The sequence below is a fragment of the Peromyscus leucopus genome, chromosome 6 (assembly GCF_004664715.2).
Source record: "Peromyscus leucopus breed LL Stock chromosome 6, UCI_PerLeu_2.1, whole genome shotgun sequence".
In the NCBI taxonomy this organism is placed as follows: domain Eukaryota; kingdom Metazoa; phylum Chordata; class Mammalia; order Rodentia; family Cricetidae; genus Peromyscus; species Peromyscus leucopus.
The window spans coordinates 47,284,400-47,302,978 of record NC_051068.1 but is presented as its reverse complement, the minus strand read 5'-3'; the positions used below and the strand labels follow the sequence as shown (position 1 = coordinate 47,302,978).

General features: G+C 43.2%; 1 protein-coding gene and 1 pseudogene across 1 annotated transcript in view; one reads left to right on the top strand and one right to left on the bottom strand.

The window, feature by feature from the left end:
* Ppm1l (protein phosphatase, Mg2+/Mn2+ dependent 1L) overlaps positions 1–18,579 on the bottom strand; it is a 291,724-nt gene that overhangs the window by 151,376 nt on the left and 121,769 nt on the right. The gene's annotated exons all lie outside the window — the stretch shown is intronic.
* Positions 925–14,600, top strand: LOC114691729 (annotated as a pseudogene).

Sequence of the window (18,579 nt, the reverse complement as noted above, 5' to 3'; positions counted from 1 at the left end):
AGTTCAAAGTCATCCTGGCCTCCACAGCAAGCAATTTCACCCAGGCCACACCGACCACAAGTTATCAAGACAGTAAGGCGAGCTCTCCAAACATCCCGATATGCGACTGTGGTTTGGCGGGGGCAGAATAACCGAAGCCTCACAATTAATAAGCAGTATCTCATCAGGTTTTCTTTCTGGATAACTCATTTAAAATCCTTTTCATGAAGTAAGATCATTAACATCTGACACCAGAGAAATCGCTAAGAAAACCCTAAGCAGGTCTCACTTCTCATTAATATAAATTAAATCCCTCAAGAGATGCACGACTCTCCACCTGACACTGTTGGTATTTATTGGATTTTCCCCTGACCTCCAAACACCAGCTATGAATACATAAGCTACTGTTTTGATTCTGACTTTGCAGCTACCTTTGAGAACAATCCACTTTGCCTGCCTTCCTTTTCAGAATGGCCCTCGTTTAACAGGTCATTCTGCATTTCATTCTTGGGGTCACCTAAGATTCTGCATTGTAAAAGGGGAGTAGGTGTGAAAGGAGTCACAGGTCTGGAACATCAGTCACTGGAAGATTTTTGTTCCTCCATTAAATGAAACAGGAGATTTGTTTTTCTTCCTTCAAAGGTCAAGGCTAAAAGCTAAAGTTCTTCATGTGGATCGTAAACACTCGGAATTATTAAGGGATGCCCTGTGTACTAAAATATCACTGCTAGTCCATCTTATGGGCACTGATGGGTCTCAATAAATTACACCCCATGGAAGAAACTTCAGTTTATATAAAATAAAGAAGTAGTTACAAGAATTAAAAAAAAAAAAAAGCCCAAAACTAGTCTAAATTAAGCTGTGAGAGTATAATGCTGGAGAGTTTCAGAGTTTCAGTGTTGTGTTTATAAAGGCTGCAGAAGTATTGGACACATGGCTGGTAGGATGGCTCAGAAGGTAAAGACACCAGTTGCCAATCCTGATGATCTGAGGTCGACTCCGGGGACCCACGTGGTTGAAGAGAACCAAGTCCCACAAGTTGTCCCTCTGATCTCCACTATCACACTGACACGTGGGTACCCTACACATCGCACATATACATACAAAATAAACGTTAAAATCTGTTAATGAGGCGTGTGACACCCTTAATACATGAACAACAGCGATCTTGTGAGTTTGAGCCAGCTGTTCAAAGCGAGTTAAAAAAATACAAAAATTTCAAAAAAAAAAAAAAAAAAATCTGTTAATGATTAGCCATAGCTCCTCATTGTGATCTGAAAAATTAATTGTAGAAGCAAATTACATAACTCATCTAAAATGGTCTTTAAATCTAGCAGATTTTTATTTGGTTTTGCTTAAACAGCAAGGAAAGTTGAAAATGATTTAGAAACTCACAAAGTCGGGTTTGTACTTTGGGACCACAGACAATCTAACGGGGCCATGGAGGAGGGGTAACCTTGCTCTTTTTTGACTTAGGCACTCTGATAGAAAAATAGCATTGACTTTCACCTTCATATTTTGACATCTAGAGACTGGTTTGTGGAATCAGGAAAATGACAGGTGAGACTAAACAGCAAGTTGTTTGTTCATGTCCCCAGGATATTACTGAATAAAAATGCTGAGTGAGCAGTTCCAAATCCTAGCTGGAGGAAAGGCACGCACTGTCTGTGCTTAGGGATATCTCATAGGTAGACATTTTAACAGTCTATGCACATTCCTGTAGACATTGCCCCACACTGCTCTCTAGGCTAGCACATTCATAGCACATTGCTCCACACTGCTGTCTAGCCTATGCACATTCCCATAGGCAGACATTGCCCCACACTGCCTGTCTAGTCTATGCACATTCCCATAGGCAGACACTGTGTCTGCACACCAAACACTGCCCACACTGTCTGCTTGCTCTATGCAACATTACCTGTCGTAGACATTGGCTGCCTACACTGTCCATCTTCTATAGACATAAAATATTGGTCCTTCAAGAACCTAAGGGAAGATGTTATTTCTAATCAGAAGTACATGGATCTTGATGAGAAGAATGCAAGCTCTCTATTCCGAGGGTCTTGGCCAGGAAATTAGGATGTCTTGCTTCTGACGTTACCACAGTTAGCATTCTCTGTCTATAATACTATGATGTTACATTTAATGTGCAGTGATTGGATAAAACCTATTTTAATGGCAATGATAAGATATGATACATAACATAGAGACACATGAGCTGCCACTGTATCACTCTATGTGAAAACTAGAAAAACAAAACCAAGCACTCGGACTTTTAAAAGAAATACAGTTATGTCTAATCAGGTATGGTGGTGCATGTCTTTAAGTGCAGCCCTTGGGAGGCAGAGACAGGAGGATCCCTCTGAGTTCAAGGCCAACTTGATCTAGGGAGTGAGTTCCAGGACAGCCAGGGTTACACAGACAAACTCTGTCTCAGAGAGGGAGAGGAGAGGAGAGGAGAGGAGGGAGAGAGAGGGAGAGGAGGAGAGGGAGGGAGGAGGAGGGAGGGGAGGGAGGGAAAGAAAGAAAAAAAAGAGTGAGTTATGTTTAAAACAATAATGATTTCTACCCTTTCCAATGAACTGCAGGAATCCAATGACTAATTACAATCCTCCTTACCCCTAGAGAAGACATGGTGTAAAAACGTGACTCTTACCTTGTCTCTCATTTCTTAAGGGTTGAATCTGAGAAACACACATATGCAGTGAGATATACTATCAGTCACACAGCAGATCCTTCCTAACATCGAGCCAAACTCTAAAACCCATACCCTACTTTCCCTCTGCTAACACGTTTGTATGTACATTTTTCTTCACAGCTTTTCATAGACTCTTTTCCTAACAAAACTTTAGCCACTGGGGATAGGAGAGAGGACCTTAATTAACTGTTCACACATCTGATGAAAAGGGATTTCTACTACCTTAGGTCAGGACAGTGAAGGAGTTGGGACAGGAAGTAGGAAGCTGGAGAAGGGCACAGGAGGGGTCCTGGCAATCCTGTAGTCCACCAGAACTGCCAGAGCCTACACGACTGCCACCCTCCCCCATACCTGCCCCCCCCAAAAAAAACCCTACAGGATGATACAAAGGAAGAAGGTGGAGGAGAAGAACAGACCACCAGCACCTTGGTCATGGGAAGACAGTGTCTTCCGGGAGGTGTCAATAAGAGCTCTGGAAGCTGAGGTCCAGAAATCTCAGGAAATGTCACACCTGAACTGCCCTCTGTGAGACTTAACAGTAGTTTTTAGCTGTGTAAACTTTCTGGGAAGTTTTAAGTAACGAGGCCTGGTTTTTACTTGATTTAATGGCATTAAAAATCTTATCTATTTTGCTTTCCTTCGATAGTATTTCAGGAAACCCTAAAATATTCATGAAAATGGCCCTATTCATCTGTAGGAAGGCTCTGGGCCAGATTAAATCATTCAAACCTGCACCTTGGTGTGGCTGCTAATCAGCTTTTAATGACCATCCAGCTAAAGCTGGACTACTCAAGTCCATGGTTGTTTACTGGAGAATGGCTTCACGGTGATTATGCAATGCATTAGTCACTGAAGAGTCACTAGGAACAATGTTACTGTCATCAGCTCCACGGGGTCCCTCACATCACAAGTACACAGCTCAAACATCTGGTTAATCTCTACTGTCTATGGAGAAGAAATGAGACCACGTGTCATTTCTCAAATGTCTCTGCTTTCCAATCTCCATTCCTTTGTAGTGAGTTTCAGGCATGTCCATCATGCACCCCAGGTCCGGGGATAGCTTTGGATTCCCCCCACTACATCTGCAGACCACAGCATCATGTGGCAATGTCAGCAGGTTTACCCTCTACTCCTCGTCTACCGGAAGCTGTGACCCACTGTGAAGATTTCAGTTGTAAAGTCTAATTAATCAAACAGACCTCCCCCACTACTGAACTGCCTGCTTTTCTATGCAGCCTTTTCATTGTCCACAACTGTCTGGCTTCTCCTTCTCTTGAACCCCCCAGTCCCTCTGTATGTCTCTTCAGACAATAATCACTCTTTTTTCTTCTCCACTCATCTTCCATTTCCATCCTTCACTTGGAAAGCAAATTCTTGAGGAGTCAGAATCACATCACCCCTCTATTTAGATGACAAAATGGAGGCTTTAGAAAGTGGAGCGGCCGTCCAGGGTCAAATGATGTAAGTGGCAATGTTGGGACTCACACCAGATCTGACCCAGGCTCTTTCCTTCCCTTAGCCTCATCCCTGACCCCTTCCTTAGACAGGAAGTTGGCAATTCCTATGTAAAAAAGGAACACAGGCCACTGACTATTGGAGGTGGGAACCACAAACGTTCTGTTGTGCTACTGATAGGTCATCATGCCTCCAACCATACTCTGGGGGACAATAGCCACGCTACATGTAACCGAGTTTGGAGGTTATTTTTTATATTTTTAAGATGTATTAGATTGGGCACGTAACTCAGTTGATAGAGTACTTGCCTAGCATGTACAAAGCTCTGGGTTCAATCCCGGGCACTTTGTAAGCCAGGCATGGTAGTAGACACCTGTACTTCCAGCACTTAGGAGGTGGAAGCAAGAGATCACAACTCCTGGTCATCCTTGTCTACACAGTGAGTTCAGGTCCAGCTTGGGATACATAAAACCCTGTCTCAAAAAAAAATTTTTTTTAATGGGAAAGTAAAAGAAACTTGAAAAAGTTAAATAGATACTGGCAGCTTATTCAGGACCCATGAGATCATTTAACATAGCACTATACAGCAATATATATAGTTCTGTATATATATATATACATACTATATACATGCATATATATACATACTATATACATGCATATATATATATGCATATACTGCATTTCACAGTATAACAGTAACAAACTCACCTCAAAGCCATTAAGAAAAAAACCAAAACGTGTTTATTGCCAGCATTTCTTTCCCAGTCAACCCCCTGCAATCCCTTCTGATATCTCGCTTGTGGCAGTGAATAAATGTATCTACCAGAACTCATGGAACTTGTCAAACGTTTGCCCTTTGTTGTATGTAAATTATAATTCAATAAAGTTGATCAAAATTCTAAAGCATGCATTTAAATAAAGTCCCAAACCAAACGCTCTGAGATGTAATATTACTAGACTCAGAGCCAGCAACAGCCTCCTCTGTGCCAGCATATGAGTGATTAAGTGCCACAGCCCACACAGCGTCTGACATTTAATGAGGAAGCCACAGGAAAGTAGAAATGTTTCACACCATGATTAATATAGGATCACTATATTTAGTTTCTATTTGAACATTCCCCTCCTTTCCCCCCACCCCTGAACCCTGCTGAGGACATGGTATCAATCTGAAAGCTAAAAATCACAAAGTTTTGATGAATGAACGAGATGGGAACAAGACAGACTCTTCCAGGACAAGATGAGCGTCCTTCCCCCATTGTCTTTTTTAAATCAGTTGTAGTTATTTAAAGTAAAATGACACAAGTAGCCTCTGAGAGTGGCAATGATGTCGCCTCATCATTTACACACTTTTATCTATAGTAGCTGGAACCATGCTCATCCAGAGAGGAGTGTTCGAATCCTACTGCTATAGTGATGCATGAGCATGTGTGATGTGACCATATTTGGAAACTGGGTATCTGGACATGTAATTAAGTAATATCAGGCCATAGAAGGTTGTGGTGGACTTAATTACAGCAGCCCTGGAAAACTAATACAATGCTTTCAAATTTTTATACAGTGTAATTACACTACCTATTCAAAAAGCAATCAAATTAAAGGAAACAAGTTCTGCTTTTTTAAAAAAAAAATTACAGTTTAACAACTACCTTGAACCTATGACATAAATATACATATTTTTTCCTTAAAGCTTTACCTATTCCTTCACCTGTTCATTCATTCAAACTCAACTAAGGCTCTTCTCAAGTGCTGAATTCTGTAGTCTAAGCAAGATTCTGAAGAGTCCATGGCAGATACTTTCTGTCTTTCAGGGTGATGTCTACACTAAAAATAAACTCCCGAGGAAACAGATGATAGGAACCAATACCGAATGCTTAAGTCCTGAGAATTAAGATCAACTTTCAAATGGCCTTGGCCATGTCTACAAGGTAGATGACCTTTGTCCTTCCTTTTACTCAAAGATTAATGATGTGGAATTCATGTTTATCACTTGACAGGTATGAGGACAAATCAGACAAGTCACAAGAGAGTATAGTCATTAAGTGCGTACCACGGTTTAAAATTCTATCACAAATACTGAAAATAAGACTTAAAAAAAGCAATAGAGAATACTTTAAAGATATGCAATTTCTGCAAATGAGAGAGCAAGACAGACCCCATTTTACAAAAGAGCTCCATTTTAAACAGGATTTGACCAGGGACTGTACCTGGTTCCAGTAAAAACTACAGTTCCAAGAAAAAAAAAATCACAAACTGCCAGGTCCCTGGTCAAGGCGACCCCACCAGGGTGGGCTGGCCAATGAAGAACTTTGGTAAACAACATCTTCGGGCTCCAAATGTCCTTGTGGCTTTCTGATAACCATTGTTGAAAATTCCTCCAGACCCCAACCAGTGAATTCAAAGGTTACATACCCTCACCCAATCCTATGATACCAAGGCTTGTACCTCCCTGCTTGTGGTTTTTCCCTTTAAAAACCCCAAACTCCAAGAGCTCAAGGCCATTCTCTTCCACCCGATGCATCGGAGTGCTGGACGATGGTCCGAGCTCAAGCTTGTAATCAATAAACCCCTGTGTGTTTGAACCGGCTATCAGCTCTGTGGTGGTCTTGTTGGGGAGGGGGAGTGTCTCGTGATGCGGGCACTGCACAATGACTGTGAGAATGAGAACAAGACTTGAGTGAGTCACACTGGAGAGTCCCTCCGGCTTAAGAAGGGAAGGGCATCTTAAAAGTTAGTTGCGAAAATACTGCCCAAAACAGCGCCATGCACAGATCAGGCTCAGCAAGCACACTTCCTCATACTGTCCTCTCGCCTAACCTTCTGAAATAAGGGGGGAAAATGCCATGGGCTGGGGCTGGACCTCAGCTGTAGAGTACTTGTCTAGCTGCACAAAGCCTTGGACTCCACCATCAGATCTCCATGAACAGAGGGTGTTCATGTGATTCTAGCACTTGGGAAGTGGAGGCAGGAGGATCATAAATTCAAGGTCATTTTTAGCTACACGGCACATCCGGGGCTGCCAGGAACACAAGACCAGGAGCAAGAGAGGGAAGTGGGGTGGGGGAGTCCAGAACTTCAGTGTCGAGAAATTGGCAGCATAATTCAATCGTTTCCCTATCTTAATGAAATGAAGGAACAAAGGGAGGGAGGGAGGGGAGAGAAAAGGAGATGGAGGGAGGTGGGGAAGGAGGGGCAGAAGGAGGGCAGGTGGGTCCCAGGGTTACTGTTGCTGTGATGAAAGACCACGTCCAAAAGCAAGCTGAGGAAGGGTTTATATGGCTCACAGTTTTACATCATAGGCCATTACTGAAGGAAGTCAGGGCAGGGGCTCAAAGCGGGTAGGAATCTGGAAGCAGGAGCTGATGCAGAAGCCATGGAGGGGTGCTGCTTACTGGCTTGCTTCTCATGCCTTGCTCAGAATGCATTTTTTATAGAAACCAGGACTACCAGCCCAGAGGTGGCCCCACCCACAATAGGCTGGGCTCGCCACCATCAATTACTAAATTAAAAAATGCCCTACAGGCTTGCCTACAGCCCAAGCTTGTGGAGACATTTTCTCAGTTAAGGTTCCTTCCTCTCATAGGACTCTAGCTGTGTCAAGCTGACACAAAACCAGCCAGGACAAGGAGGAAGAGAGAGATCAGGGGAGTGAGGAGAGAGGGAGAAAGAAGAAAAAAAATGATAAAGAAAAAACAGTGCCATCTCTGGAACCAGGGCCTCGTATTAGAAGAAAAACATGTCAAAAGTAACAGATATCATTTAAGGTGTATCTTCACATTAAAAATAAAACATTTGTTGTCTCATTCCCATAATTTGCAGCATAATAGCACAGTAATCTTCAATACTAATTATGAATATGCATTGATATTTTAAGACAGAAAACATTACCTTACAGAAGCCTATTTTTAAATGCTTCGGATAAGTGGGAGAAATAATAAGTTGGTTGCTCTCTTTACTAAGAATTAGCTGCAATCAAGTGTTTCAAAAATTACCATGAAGTAAGACAAAGACTTACTGTCCTACTATAAAATAACACTGCATTTTACTATATGTCAATAGACTGGAGAGGAGGTTGGATATGAATAACTAAGAAAACAGAGAAAAGGATGGCAGACAAGATCTGAGGCAGTGGGGCTGGGGGAGGTAGGTCTAGAACAAGGAACAGAAAACATTCCTCCCTGCTCAAAACGCCCAAAGTCAAGCTGACTGAGTCAACAGTTGATGCTGGCACACTGGGAGTTGGTTTCAGCTAAAAACAGAGGCGCTTTAGGAGAAGTTTTCATATTGCTCAAAGGGGTATTTGATAGAAACTTTAAATAACATGAATCTAAGTACAGATTCTGTGCTTTGGGGGGAAAAACCCATAAGACACTATTTCCCCAGCAATACAGAGCAGTGGGAAGACATATTTGGGAGTAGAACAGTTTGGACTATTGCTAATCTAATAGCAATGAAACCTCCCATTCCACTGCAGTACAACTTTATGATAAAGCTCCATCCAGAGGATCAAAAAATAAATAAAAGTGGTGCTGCATTTACTTTCCAGAAACATGCACATGCAATCAGCACACGTTCTTCTCCAAAGCACATAACAGCGCCTTCCCAAGAAGCTTGCTCTCGGAACCCTTCACCTTTAGTAATTTCTGAATAGCTCTCATTCCCATTTTTCTGGCTATCCTGTATTCAGCCATAAATCTGAAAATGCACACTTACTATTTGCTTCCGGTCACAGACAACTAATACACATCATGGAACACAGGGAAGAAGAACGGCAACAAGCAAAGAGTTAGAGCAAAACCAAGACCATCGATCCTCTCCTGCTGCTGCAAGATGGCACAAACCTCCCCTCCACACAGGGAATGGCCTAACTGTAGAAAGAAGCATGCTCCCTGCCTTTCACCTCAAGGAAGTAGTTCAGGGCTGTCCCCTGAAAACGGGAGCCCTACACGGATGCTGCCAGAAGCCCCACCTCCATGCACGGCATCTTCTCTTCCTGCTGTCCTCTTTCCTCCTCTCAAGCCTCAGAGCTCTACTTCCCAAACTGGGGTCACCAGAACAGTATCGTCAGCATCACTTGAGAATTTATTAGAGATCCGAATAACCTTTGACCTTCAGAATCCAAAACTGTGGATGAAGACTTGGGAACCTAAGTCTTCACAGAAATTCCATGGGATTCTGGTCTGAATAACCAGTGTCCTGGAGGGATACACTATCTTTCCATTCATTCTGACTTCGAACCATACAACATTCAAGTTAAATTGTTGCTAAGTATTTGCATGTGTATACATGTAATAGTCCGGGTTCTCTAGAGGAAAAGAACTGGTCCTCTAATCTGTAGTCTCTGGGGATCCCTCAAGAAGAGCTCCTCTCTTCAGAGATGGAACTGTTCAGTGTTGGAACACAAGCAACCCAAAAGAAAACAAAATGTGTAAAAGTTATTTTTCCCAAAGGCTTGGAGATCTTAAATGGGGAGGTGAGGAGAGGGCAACACCCCCCTCTCAGAAGCAAACAATGGGGGGGGTCACATGAGATGCTTCCTTAGCTACCCTGTGGCTATATATAATGTGGTATAACTTTACCAATTCTTTTAATAGGAAAATGTTATTTTTTTTTTTTTGCCTTCTGTTTATTCCATTCAAGGAATAAAAGCAAGTATTTCCCCTCACACAGAATGACCTCACTGTCCTTGAGCAATGTATAACCAGTTCCTTGGCTAATGATTCCAGTTCTGAGTTTCCTGTTTGAGGCTGGGTGATGGTTCCTGGGGAGGCCTTAACCACAGGGGTATTCCTCAGTACAGCACAAATAAACTAAATGTGTTCTGTTGGCACAGAGTACAAACCCTATTAAACTAAATGTGTAAAGTTGTACCCCTTATGACTGAAGATCACCCGGGCCTCTGTCTCCTGAACCTGGTGCTTAAAGAAAGAAAAGGGAAAAAAGGAAGGAAGGAAGGAAGGAAGGAAGGAAGGAAGGAAGGAAGGAAGGAAGGAAGGAAGGAAAGAGAGAGGGAGGGGATGACAGGAGGGGAGGACAGGAGGGAGGGGAGGGGAGGGGAGGGGGAAGAGAGGGGGAGGGGGAAGAGAGGGGGAGGGGGAAGAGAGGGGGAGGGGGAGGGGAGGAAGGGCAAAAAAGAGAATCACTGCACACGTATGAATGAGGCTCCCTCTAGGTTTCTGTGTTTGTTGTTTACTTCTCTAACATACAAATCTGCACATTTGAAAGTCAATCTGAGAAGGGCAGGCTCTCCCAAAAAAGCATATGGGAAACCTTAAGCCCCAGTGAGATGGTACATAGGCCTTATACCCCGGCCTTTGGGACTACGGCGGTCCGAAGGGTGGGGACCTCCTGATGCTATTTCTGTCATTATTTTAAAAACACCAGAAAGCTCTGTGTGTGTGTGTGTGTGTGTGTGTGTGTGTGTGTGTCTGTCTGTCTCTCTCTCTTTCTCTTCCTCTCTTCAACAGATACACAGACAGAAGATGGCCACTGGCACACCAGGAAGGACCACACTAAGAACTGGTCATCCAGTAGTACTTGACCCTACACTTCCTAGCTTCTACAACTTTGGAAAATAAATACCACCACCAGTGCATGGTATTTTGTTACAGCAGTCCAAGCAGACAAATAGAAGTCTCAATCCTGAACTTTTCAACAACCCTCTCTCACTCGGCCCAAATTCTTGCTGAAGGTAAGTCTTTGGTTTGTGTGTGTCAACACATGTATGAATGGAATTACCTGTGTGCAGTCCACTAGGACCAGTGGTGGCCTACAGAAGTCAACACCCAAAAGCAGAGGTCCTTTTCATGAAGCAGACATAACTGGAAAGCAACAGGAAACTGCTAGGCTGGATGAGATGAGGTATGTTCAGAATGGCATGGCCAGAGACGGGAAGCTGCTGGACGGGAAATGCACACTGACGCAAAAGACTCCTCAGCTGAGATAAATGTCACCTCCAGCTTGCAGTGAGCCCGGAAGTGAGAAAAAACTCTGAAGACGGCAAATGTTAGAATTCTTTCTGACCTAGTGAGAATGGAGAAGGTTCTCTGTTGGAAATTAAGCTACCCAAATGGCTTTTAATTGTAAATAATTTTACAGACCTGTGTGAAGACATATTTATACCACTGACCCACAGGCTAGTGATAACTCTTGGGAGATTCCCCAAATCTAGGTCCCCTGCCGCAAACTTCCAGAAAAACTTTCAGACTGACAACGAAGAAGCAGGTTCCTGCAGAGCTCGAAGTTCCAGAAAGCGGCAGTGGTGCCTTTCTCTGTGGCCGGTTTGACGAAACCATCCCTTTCCTCTGTGGTTCTCGGCCTACGATTAGTCGTCCAAGTGCAGAAGTCATTCCTGAACCATACAAAAATAGCAGTGGCTTTTTCTCACAGCCAGGCCGAGGCTGCGGCACTCCAAAGCAGTGTGAAGTCGTGTCTCATTCCCTTCAGTGTCATTAGGGAAAATGGGACCGCACCCTCCCAACACGGCCCTCCAACCTCCATCGCTGTGCCCACAGAGAGCCCCTGCAGTAAGTGGACTTCTGGTAACTCCATGCAGGGTTGCCAAGTTTTCAGAGGCCCTGCTGTTTGCTAGGAAATCAATGCATCCAAATAAAAGATTCAGTGGTACCCGCACAGAGGAATAATACAGCGTCTGCAGTCATGTGCAGAGCACTTTCGGAGAACAGCTTCGGGCGCTGGTGAGAGGCACAGGGAGATGGAATTCTCCTCACATTTTATTTGCCAATGTTCCGCAGTAAATCACCTAAGCTCATGAACAAAAGGCATGGTGCACACACAGAACACTGAAGTAATCAGGCTCTCACTAAGTACCAATACAACCCTCCTGTTCTCAATCAACCCGCGGCCAGCACAGTTTGCCCTCATTCCGAGTGTGACAGGGAAAATGCACACATCAACATACTCAAAACCAGACTGACTCCACATCCTTCCCTCAGAAGTCCTCAAACTCCTGACTTATTTTCCAAGTCATCTGAATATGAAGCACTAAAGGTGAGAACATTAACTTGAGATGCTCAATAATTGGCATTAAAATTATTTTATGTCATTTGGGTACAATGTATGTACTTCCAAAAACTTCAAAGCGAGGGCATGCTCAAGCCAGTGTTGAGAACCAGACTTTGGACCCACAGAACCCAGGTAATATGGTTGACAGGTGTAGCAGGCTGCCTGTAATCCCAGCACTTAGACGTGTGAGACAGAGCAGGCTGGCTAGCCAAGGCAGCTGTATCCAAAAAGTTTTGATTCGAGGGAGAGACTGCCTCAGTGAGTAAGGTGGAATAACAGGAAGATTCCTGATGCAAATCTCATCTACAAGCACATGAATACACCAACATACATGTGAACCTGCAGACATACATATACACACCATATATATATACAATGAACACATTTGAATAAAAGTAAATATCACCAATCAAACACGGCCCCATAAAACTTACATTTTCACACTTTCCCTAACAAGGTGAACAATACACCTTAATAATGCTTCAGGACTAGGTCTCATGCCAAATGGGAGGGGTAGAAAGCGTATTCTTCCTGATTCAGAGTGAAAGGGAACTATGTAGAAAGGGATAGTTAATGTGAAGAACCCTTTTTTAAAATAAAGAGCATCAAGAAAGAAGGAAGTAGGAAAAGAAATGAAGAAGCCTCCCTCAGCCATTACGCATACACAGCGTGGCCTTTACAAACACACAGACCCTGGACTGACGCTTAGTCCTGGACTTGAATCCCAGTCACTAACTACATGACCCAGACAAGTCTCACTTTGTAGGAGCAGAGGAGCCTTTAACTCCATGCCAGGCACTAGGCTAGTGATTGCAGCCCTTCGTATTAAACACTCAGCCTAGTGCCTGGCGTGGAGTTGGATTAGTTGGCCCACTTATAGATTTCATTCTGTCAATCCTGTTCCTCTTGAGAACCCCAACTAATACAAATAGTAAAACTCTGTAACATTACTCCCAACAAATAATTTTATAATATTGGTAGAAGGGGCGTGAAATCATAAAATGGAAATGAGAGAACTAAATCAATTAAGTCCATCCCATATCAATAATTCTGTCTCTAAATAGAAGGCCTGACTCTAATAAAGAGTATAATTTAGGTATTCTAGTTTGAATATTTATAACAGTCATCATTCTGGATACAGAATACTACATCATAAATCCAAAGTGATAATATAGCGGATGTCGAGGAGCCGGAGACGAAAAGGACAATAGGGAGCTGCTGGCTGAGAAAATGGCTGTTGATGGTGGGTGTGGGGACACTGGGGGCTGGAAGGGCTGCTGGGACCATGAAAAGAAGTTCCTCGAGTGATCTGGATCCTTCACACACCCTGACTTCGAACCAAGCACTGAATCACTTCAGTTTTTGTTATATCCATGTACAGTTCTAGCCATTGGAGCTGGTGACTCAGAATGTGAACTCCTGTGAAACCTGGCATCGTCTGGTTGTAGATAAAGACCCAGGCTGAAGTGTTGCTGTGGGGTTCCTAAATAGCAGAGTTCCTAAGTGCAACATCATCCCACATTTCAACAAAGATTCAAGATTTTAACAACACTTTCTACTGACAATTTCATATTACTGTACGTGGCCTAGACTTTGCCATAGCCAGAAGATGCATCAATGGAATGCAAATATCGCTTCTAAGTTATGAAGACGGTATGTTGGATCCCGGCTCCATTGTCCCTTTGATAGATGGGGACAGAAGGCTTTAAAGGAAATGCCCGGGTGATTTTGCCTGGAACAACTGCTTGTATTGAATGCACACTGGAACTTTATCCAACACATGTATACCATTGCATCCATGCCCAGGCTACTAGAGTACTAGTGGACTCAAGAGCAGCCTTTTGGAGATGGGGGTCCATTAGATGGAGATGACCCTTAACATATTCAGTGGGTTTTCCAAAAGGCTGAAAGAAAGTGTCACAATACAATATTAGGGGTGTTTCCTACAGACTCATTCAAGGGGCAGTAAGCGAATCATTCCTGTAGTACAAAGATAGCTTCTACAAATGCAGTCATTGCAACTGAGGGCTTTAAGATAGCCACAAGTATCTGCATCTCCCTTAATAGGTAGTTTGTACCCAATGATGTAAATGGATACATACATATTTGAAGCAGAGAAAAAGAAAAATGCCCTGCTTGTAAGCGGCTTCATGGTTACATTCCGTATTCCCTGGCAACTAAACTACAAGAGGTTTTAGATTATCTAACCAACAGGGCTTCTCTGCAAATGAAGTCTCCAGCAATCACAGCCACATTAGAGGAGAAACACAGGACACTTTACTTACAGCCAGTAACATCTATTAAAGATCAAACAAGGCCAAATCTTTGCAAGTCCTTAAAAGAATTGGGACTCACTGATGGATAAGTACTGGCTGTTGCTGATGTCACTACACCAGACCATACTATTTGTGGAGGCCCACAGAGGTTCCTAGTGAGACCTTACTCAAGGATAGAGAATCTGAGCTTGCTTTACCCAGCAGGGCTGCATAATGGGATGATTTGGCCACGGGCCTGATAACCAGGTGTTCTGAAGGGTCCACACTTGGCTGTACATTGTGGTTTGATCTTGAAAGGTGGAGTTGCCTCACTCCTTGGTACTGTACAAAAAGCCCTGTGGAATAAAGCTCGAGGCGACTGGGTATTGACCCAGGGCCCTCCTGAAGCTATCTTGTGTTTCTGTCTTTCTCTTCATCTCTCTCTACATTTCTAATACTTCCTCATTCCTCTCTCCTCCCCCCAAGAATCCTTCCACAGGTCAGAGCTGGACTCCAACAGACTCCCACAACTATTCAAACTTCATTTTACTTAAGGAAAAGAAATCAGTACATAATGGAACACTCATAGAAATATGTTTTATGAATGCTAAGGAATTTAATTAAAGAGGTGAGGCAGAGGGGACACCCAAGAAAGGAAATTTGATGTCATTTTTAGCATTAGTGTTGCTAAATTTTATATACATAAATTTTATATTTTATGAACATAAATATATATACATAGATGATAGATAGATAGGCAGACAGATAGATAGATAGATAGATAGATAGATAGATAGATAGATAGATAGATAGATAGTAGAGACAGACAGACAGACAGAGTTTTAGATAGGGTTTCTATTGCTGCGTGGAAACACCATGACCAAAAGGCAAGTTGGGGAGGAAAGGGTTTATTTGGCTTATACTTTCACATGGCTGTTCATCACTGAAGAAGTCAGGACAGAAACTCAAACAGGGCAGAAAGCTGGATGCAGGAGCTGATGCAGAAGTCACAGAGGGAAGCTGCTTACTGGCTTGCTTCCCATGGCTTGCTCAACCCACCTTCTTATAGAACCTAGGACCAGCAGCCCAGGGATGGCACCGCCCACCATGCGTTGGGTCCTCCCCCATTGATCACTAAATGAGAAAATGCCTTACAGCTGAATCTCAAGGAGGCATTTCCTCAAATGAGGCTCCTTCCTCTGAGAACTCTAGCTTGTGTCAAACTGACACACAAAACCAGGCAGACAGGAACTCTTTTTTAAGTTTATACAGTTCTCTTGAACACTAAACTTTGAGGCTGGACTGGCGAGCATGTTCATTAGTAATATGGAGAATGAATGATGCCTGGAGAGAAGGAGGATTGTGAGCAAACAAACGTGCTACTTCATTAAAGCTGGACAAACACTGTCCTTCGTGTGAGTGCGTTCTTATGGTCAGAGAACAGATTCCTCAGCTCGCATTTGAGTGTAGACATGTATCCTTGAATGGAAAGGAAGAGTTAAGTTTTAAGAACAGTAAGTATTACAACATGACATCTAGAGTGTATCAAACACAGGCTGTTTATTCATTACTACTCATATATTTTTGGCTATCTAAATGTGTATGAATTATTGCCGAGTTTAACTTGTCCACAGTAGTTTGTAAACAGTATTACTGATTAATACCTCTGCATAAAAATAGAAAATATCTCATGTATTTATTTGCAATGCCACAGAGGCCAAAATGCACAATTTTAAACCATTGCTGTTTTAAAAAGTTAATGTTTGAACAGTTACCACTATTTTGCATAATTCATTAGTAAAATTGTACATTGTCAAAAATAAATAAATAAACCCAAAACGGCTTAAAATAATGACAGTGTTTATTGTGTTCATGATTCTGTAGTCTGGACAAGGACTCAAGATAGATTACGTCTGTTCCACTCAACGTCAGCTGGGCCTGCTCTTGAGCTGCAGCTGGGAAATCATGTGATAGCCTGCTCATTCACAAATGTGTCCTGTCACCGCAGCCAGGAAAGCAGCTGGGGGCTGGAACAGCTGGGGCTCCTCTGGCATTGTCCTCTGTCATCTTCCGTATGACCTCTCCTACACGCAGACTCAGAGTATCTGGACCCAGGACTCCGTCATTAGTTTCTCCATTGTTGTCAAAAGTACCCAAGACACATTAAAAATTATGGCCAGAGCCCAGTGAGATATCTCAGTGGGTAAAAGAACATGCCACCGTGCCTGGAGACCTGAATCCAATCCTGGAGACCTACCTAGAAGAAGAGAACTAGCTCCGATGAGTTGTACGCTCTGTGGTAAGAACGCCCCTCCCACTATGAAATAAATGAATGTAATTTTTTTTTTTCCCCAAAGGAAAGTTTTGTTTTTGTTCGTGGAGCTTTCAGGCCGTGATCAGCAAAACTGATGCTTTGGAGCTGTGCCAGAGCTTATCATGAAGGGCATGATGACAGAGGAAGCTATTTACTTCATAGACTCGGGGAGCGGGGGAACAAGGAAGAAGGCGGGGTCCTCAGCCCCTGAAAGTGCACACTGCTAGTGATGTGGCTTCTTCCCGTCACCACCTCAACACAGCCGAGCCCCAGGTGGGCAAAAGGTCCGTACCGTTTGGCTCTTTAGGGGGCACTTGTTTTTAAAATCCATAGAGGGAATGAGGCCCGAGAGGAAGTGGCATTGCCTTTACGGCGTAGCCTGAGAACTTACACGGTTTCCACCCCACTACATTCTATTGATGTACCTGGGTTTGAGGAACGGGAACACCAACTCCCACTTTCCAATGGAGGCGTGTGCAGCCTCACTGCAAGACCTTACAGGATAAACAGGATGTACGGGTGGGACCGCTGTTGGAAATTATCATCTGCCACAGTTACCGAACTCTTCACACAGTATACTGCTGAGGTTTGTGATTAAATGCCGTAGGAACCAATTCTGGCAGGCTAACAGGGTTTTTTTTTTTTTTTTTTAAAGTATTGAGGAGTCTAAAACTTGAAAGAAAAGGTGGAAGACTGCCCTGGAAATGAACTAGGATTGTGAGAGGCTGGGAGGAAGCTGGGAACAGAAGTCAACACGCCTTTGTCATCACTGCTGTGACTAAACAGCGGTGTCCCTGGACTCTCGATGTCACTAACAATAAAGACTGAGGTCACTCAGTCTTTGAGCCATTTCCTCACACTCTGGGGTCTCAAGTCATGTATCTGAGTTCTAGATTCCAGGGACACTGTCTGACTCCTTCAGAAAACAAGGCCTGCCTTCCACAAAAGCTCACAGAGCAAAGGTTTCACTTCAAAGAAAAACAGAGATGGGGGAGGGAGGAGGACAGCAGCCCAGTAAATGTCTAATACATAATTCATTATTTTTCTATGAAAGACGCCATTTCCTGGCAACCCAAGGCAATAACAGAACCTGAATAGTGAGCAGGCTTTAACCTGGAATATAGGTCCTCAATATATCCTTAATCTGTGATGCAAGTTCATGTCTTGACAGCGACATTTATTAACCTCACTAAGACGAGAATTCTACTGGAACAAGGTCCAATTCTAAGCCTATGGACTCCCCCCCCCCAACACAATATGCTTGCTGTCTTCAGAGAATGGGGTTCAGAGAACAGGTGAAGGATGGGTGGCAGCCAGGATCTGCCTCCTGCTGTTTTGGATTAGGAAGAAAATCTCCCAAGTGATGACTCAATCGCCAGTTGTCACACAGCATCTGAAGTATTGAATCATTGATGTGGCTGACTGCAGCAGTAAACAGCTCACTGCACAGAACGGGTCATTCCAACATGGGGACACACACCCCACCAGACCGTACAGCACTCTGACGCTGGCAACAGGCTCTCCTGTCCTGCTTTCTTTGGTAGCCGGAAGGGAAGGACTAAGGATTGGTGGGAAGTAAAGACTCACATGAAAGGTAGCTAGGTGGAAGGAAATGCCACTCTGATTTTCTCTTTTAAAAAAAAAAATCACTGCAAGTAACGTCAACACCTTAGGATAAAGAAATCATGTAAATCCTTCATAAAATTTTCAATGTAAATGCTGATAGACAATTAATCCCAAAGCAAGCCCTACAACTAAATACCTTTATACAATTTTTTAAATATGTAAACTAGTAGCATATTTATTATTTTCCTTATATTAAGAATAAATTAAAATGCAGTCAATTTTTTTTC